Source organism: Armigeres subalbatus, chromosome 2 (genome assembly GCF_024139115.2).
Source record: "Armigeres subalbatus isolate Guangzhou_Male chromosome 2, GZ_Asu_2, whole genome shotgun sequence".
NCBI lineage: Eukaryota > Metazoa > Arthropoda > Insecta > Diptera > Culicidae > Armigeres > Armigeres subalbatus.
In genome coordinates this window covers 201785508-201791507 of record NC_085140.1, presented here as the reverse complement: position 1 = coordinate 201791507, position 6000 = coordinate 201785508, and the positions used below count along the sequence as shown (strand labels likewise).

At 38.9% G+C, this 6000-nt stretch overlaps 1 pseudogene; it reads right to left on the bottom strand.

The window, feature by feature from the left end:
• Nucleotides 1-3360: 3360 nt before the first annotated feature.
• The window catches only part of LOC134209502 (uncharacterized), a 47297-nt pseudogene continuing 44657 nt past the window's right edge, over nucleotides 3361-6000 (bottom strand).

Genomic DNA, 6000 nt, shown 5'->3' with positions numbered 1-6000 from the left:
GAATTCCCATCGCAACCCAACAATAACTCCCCAATCACGCTGGCACGGCACGAGGAGAGGCTTCGAACATGACGGAATCCCGACGGACGGTTTCGACACTCACTCGCGCCGCCGCTGTTGCCTTTTGCTTGTGTTGCTTTCATAACCGTTGCCACTTTCTGGCACCTTGGAGAGTGCAAATCTTTACCGCACTTGTTGGGTTTATCGACTCGAATGTTGCTCAATCAACTCCCCGACATCAGCACGGGCCTGGTAACCTTCAAACTTGCTAAATTACCGAAAGGAACTAATACCCTGCTCCATTTCAGCGACGGAACGTTTCTTTCAAAGCCACAGACAAATAGAAAGCAATTGGGAGTAGACAAACAGAGCATTGAATCTACCGCACGAGTCGTCTGATTCAATTAGACAAGCAATTTTAAGTGCAAATATAATTTACGCGGGAATTAATTTTGTTTTTGTTGATTTTAGGTTTAATGTATTTGCTATTTCTGTGTCAGTTTCTTTTGCTGCTGAAAGTGTCAGCGAAAACTGAATACGCTCGTAAAATACCAAGCCCGTATCATGAAGCATGGCTTTCTTATCAGCGCATAAGTTCTACTCTGACGCCTCGCAGCAGGATGTTTGATAAGCACTTCCACGGTTATACACTGCGAGGTTTCGAAGTCAAGTTACAATTTTCTTATTCGTTTACCATGAGGCTAATATTGTATGACCAGGAAAATCGGGATAATTCCCAACTCATACATTTCCTAGCTCGACCCGGGAGTCGAACCCAGCCACATTCAACATGGTCATGCTTTGTAGCCACGCATCTTACCTATATTCTCACATTCGTTACTTTATAGTTTTCCCGTTCAGATAAAGAACCTACATGCCTTTAGCTTAAATAAAAGGAAAATAATGTTAACGGAGAGTAAGTATATAATAAATATCAAAATCAAGCAATTAATTACCCTTGAATCTAAAAACGAATGACTAATGGATCATCTCCGCATTTTTCAGCTGAAACTATCAGAAAGTTTCAGGAATATTGAAGCCAGGCCTGTGCGCCGACTGAAATTTTATCGGCGGTGGCGTTATAGGGAAATTATGATTTTAGCAGGTTTTGTTCTATTATTGTCAGGGGGTTTTCTATGACTAATTATGCTCAAATTTGGCCTAAACATTCTTTGCATATCAAAGAATATTGTGGCCAAAGTTCATAATATTTGGTCAACAAAAACCCCCCTGACAATAATAGAACAAAACCTGCCGAGGTCGTCATTTTCCCTATATCATTTTCAACCGTTTATAATCAGCTGCAGCGTGGGCCAATTTCATGCTTCAATAATTTACCGGATTTCTTCGGAAGCTCATTCAAAAATTCCCCAAGAAGTTCCTCTGGAAGTTCCTAAAGGAATTATTCTGCAAGTTTCTTAAGGAATATCTCTGGAAGTTCCTCCAGAAATTCATCCGAAAAACCCTTCTGAAAATGTTTGGGAGTTTACGCTGAATGTTCTTCCAGTAATTCCTCCTGAAGTTTGTTCAGGATTACCAACCTTCCGAAGGCTTGTTCACAAATTACTCCAAAGGTTCGTCCAGAAATTCCTCCGAAGTTTCTCCTAGATTTTTTCCAGAAGTTCCTTTGTATGTTCCTCCGGAAGTTGGTACAGGGTTTTTCCGGAAGTTCCTACAGAAATTTTTCCAGAAGCTCCTTCGGGAATTCCTCCGAAAGTTTGATCAGAATTTCCACCGAAAGTTCGACCGGAATTTTTTCTTGAACTCCTCCGAAAGTTTCTCCAGGAATTCCTACGAGAAATCCTCCTGGAATTACCCGCGAACTTCCTCAGGATATGCCTCTGGAAGTTATTCCAGGGATTTTTCCGCAAATACATCCAAGAATTTATACGAAAATTTGATCAGAAATTCGTCCAAAACTACGTCAAGAATGTTCCTCAATAAGAACCCCCAAGAATTTCTCCTGAAAATCCAGAGTTTTCTCAAGTAGTTTCAAGAATGGTGGAAGAAGTGTTGAGCCTACCGAGTATAGCTATTAGACCCGAGTTTAACAGATGCCATCGGTCAGTCGTTTTCGAAAGAAACTGCTTTACCTGAAGAGAAGACCAAAGAAGCAATTAACACAAATGCAAATGGTGAAGTGCAAAAATGTGCCCAAACTGCTGCTGTACGTGAGCATCAACAAATCGAACCCTAATGGCTATCGGACACTGGGCACTGGGCAGTGCTGACGAGTAAGAGGATGATGGCGAAAATAAGAGCGGAAAGTTAAGGGGAAGAACTTTATGGAGATTGTTTTGTTTCTATTCGAAGTCGAAACAGGATGAGCGGTGGGAGAATCGCGAGTGAAATTCGTTGGTACATTTCGACGAGCGGAACATTTGAGCCGGTGTAACACAAATGATTACATACTGATCCGTACTACTACAACCCCACAACCAGAAGCTTCTTGTGTTGCTGTTCTATTTCCGTTTCCGCTTTACTATTCTTTGCGCTCGTGTAATGGGGAATGAGGAGATCAATATGGCGAATATGATGCATGAATTGGTCTGGCGTGTCCTGTTTTGGAGATGGACAAAATTTGCTTTAATTTGGTCAGCATGTTCCAGTTCCCTTCTTCTATATCATTAATTAATTAATTAATTAATATCATTTATTTTCTTTGGGGCTTTTTTCGAGAACCGCTCCATTTCCCCCCCCAGAAAGCACGGAGGATAATTCGATCGACCGTTTGAAGCGCAGCTGCAGTATAAAGAACCTCTCAATACGACAATGTTACAACAGAAAAGTGCGTGTGAATAGCCGACGCCATTTTGTCTCGGATTCCTCAACCGCTATTTTGCATCCCTCATACGGGAAAATCGAGGAGAAGAAGCGTGTCTTTCCTGGCCATCAACCGGTGTCCCGTTGCAGTTGTTTTCATTTGGCCAACATCCGTCCGAAATCATCGTCATTCGATCAAGGATCGCCATCTGTATTAATCCCCCGCCGAGAGCCCGTTGGCAGCCATCTGCCAACAATTGCCACTAACAAACCATCGATACAGGAACGCAGCTACCAGGTACCAGGTCGCCGCCATCGTCAAGAACGCCGCCCTCAGTACACAACCGACACCACCGTTTAGGAAGCCACCCCCGGTACAGAAACGTCGCCGTCTGTACCAGGCCGCCGCTCTCAGTACCGCCACCACCGTTCAGAACGCCGCCGCCACCACGAGCAACCTACAGACCACTACTGGCCACCAACCGCAAGTTTACCCTAGTGTTAGTGACGTTCTTAGGGGCTGATAGGTTTAATAAAATCAAAAATGTTGTTCAATTTTAAAAAGTGGTAGGCGAATAATTTACACGAGCATTTCCTTTAGTTGGTAAAATTATCACTTTTCTTGTTTCCGCTCTCCGGGCTCGAATTGAAGTTCTTCCTGAGGGCTTTTGAAGTCGTTTATAGAAAAAGCTTTAATTCACTTGTGTTTTTACTCGGGTCTTCAACAAAGGCAAGCGTTGCATTTTCCATTGAAATCCCGTCATTCAGTGAGTTCCTCAGAGTTGGTATTGGGAAGAGATTATAAGCTTATTGGAAATACGACCCTGAATGAAAGTCAATTCTTATTGACACTATTGAGAGAGAAGTTTCAAAGAATATTCGAATATCCAGAAGGACATTCCAATGGAAATTCCCAAAGTTTTTTTTCCAGTACATTAAAATCATCTGCACCATGTTCCTACAACTCAAAACTGTGAAAGCTGCTACTAAATGTTATGTGTACATTCAACGTTCTCTTATAATACTGGAAATCTAACGAAAATCCTGGAGAAAACTTGGAAAAATCAGGGAATTTTTATTTTGAAGATGAGTCGACGCACTGACTGACCCAGCTCCCGGGAGTTCCTGAAAGATTCCATGAAGCAATTTCTGCAGGATCTGGAATATCTGGTTTGAATCACTAGAGGATTTTCTAGATACATTTTTGGATGAATTTTCAAAGTACATACCCCATTCAATTTTGGCAACATTGAGTTTTGACATCATTCCATTTTAGCAACATTCGATTCTGGCAATTTTTTATTTTATTTTTTAATGTTCGATATTGTTTATAAACCGTTTTAAACTTATTTTCTTATAAAAAAAAATCCTAAGTATAAAAACCCGTGTAAAAAAATACGTTCAAAAAATAATAAATGAATTCATTAAATCGAGAACAGAACGAGGATTTCTACCCAACAGTAGCCCAGCTGTCGATTTGTTGTCGAGTAACGGCGGATTCAAGGTTCCACGATAAGTTTTAAGAAAAACGGCAAAGCGACTTCAGCATCTCTTCTCCTACCTTCAGAAGAGTTATCAATCATGTGTAATTATCTGTTAAAATACTAACCTTGCTGTTAAATTTCAAAACTGCAACTGATGGAGCAAACTGCAATCGAAAAAAGAGCAAGGGGTAATCTGCCCATGATCACATAGTTGACGTATAAGCCAAAATTACCAAAACACACTTTTTTGCGGATATGGATTCTTCGTATGATTATACATATGCTCCATGAAAAAATATTCATGTTTTGTTCGGAAACATTCGAGTTATGGCGATAATTGTTTTTGGAAAAATGGTCATTTGATCGCATAAGTTGACGTACCTCCATTACCTGCTGCAATATGGAGCAAAAACCTGTCTCATATTTTTTCGACATTTACAATCAACTAATTAAGCACAACAAAGGTTTTAGTTTTACTTTGTCGTCTTTCAGGACTACTTTATGATTTGGGCGTAACTGATTTTGTAATCAAAATCTAATAAGCAAGTTCCTGCTAAAGCAAGCATTTCTTGTAAAAACACATTAATAAAGCTTAAAAAAATTCTAGTGAAATCCACGGTATAATCCGATAAAATAAGCTTTCATCCATCGAGGTGTAGGCTTATTTGAAATAAACGTTTACATTCTTTTGAATCAATAAAAATATTGTGGCCAAAAGTTTTTAATTAAGACAATCGCGATGATTCAAAAGGAAGTATAATATAAAAGAAGAATGAAAATCCAATAATTATTGAAAACGCAGTGAATAGCTATTTGTGTCACACTTTTTTTAGAAGCATATCAAAATTGTGTATGGGAAATCACACTTATCTGAATCCCCATTCCTCCTCTAAAGTGTAGTAATTTATTTTTTGTAGCTTCATTTTTCGCGTGGCAGGAGAGCCACTGAGGACTTAACACATAAGAATTAGTGCGTGTTAAATGGCTTTTTATGTGTACCTCAGCTTAATAATATTGGTATGTACCTATATTTTGAGCACATTTACCGGGAAGGATCCTAGTATATTCCACGGCTGTTATTTTAGTTTTTACAATTGCAATGCAATTCTTATTCATGTTTTTCATTACCTTACCAGGACAGAACTGAATTATAAAACATGATATGGACTTTGATGTAAGATTCAAAAGAGCAGGCAAAATATCGAAGTGTTATTTAAATATCAAGATGTATTATGGATAAAAACAAACTAATAGCTCGAGATATTAATCACTTCTTCCAAATACCATTAACTGATAACCTCATGATATTTCAGAGCAGATTTGGATATTGTCGTCTGATATTTTATGCTTTTATATCCTACATATAAATCAGACCCATATCTCATTTTGCAATCTAATCACGATTGATTTACTTCTAATCCTCGTCTACTCGGGTATTTTAAAATAGGGATTGGAACCATTTTTGCTTTAAATTTGGTTGGAACGAGAGCTTTGGCCAATACATGAAAACGGTAACTGCTTGCACACTTGTTACAGAACCATTCTAATGCTGTAATATTGCAAAACTCCCCGTACGGTACTGATCAAATTCTTTGCAACACGAACTCTTCTACACATAATTTTATCTTTACCATATAATTTTAATTTTCACGGAAAGAGCTTTCCCGGAAACTCGAACTTTTCAAAAGATTTCCCTTCTTCAATCAATAAATCTTAAGAAAATTATTTTGAGCTTTTTAGTGGAATGTCTTCA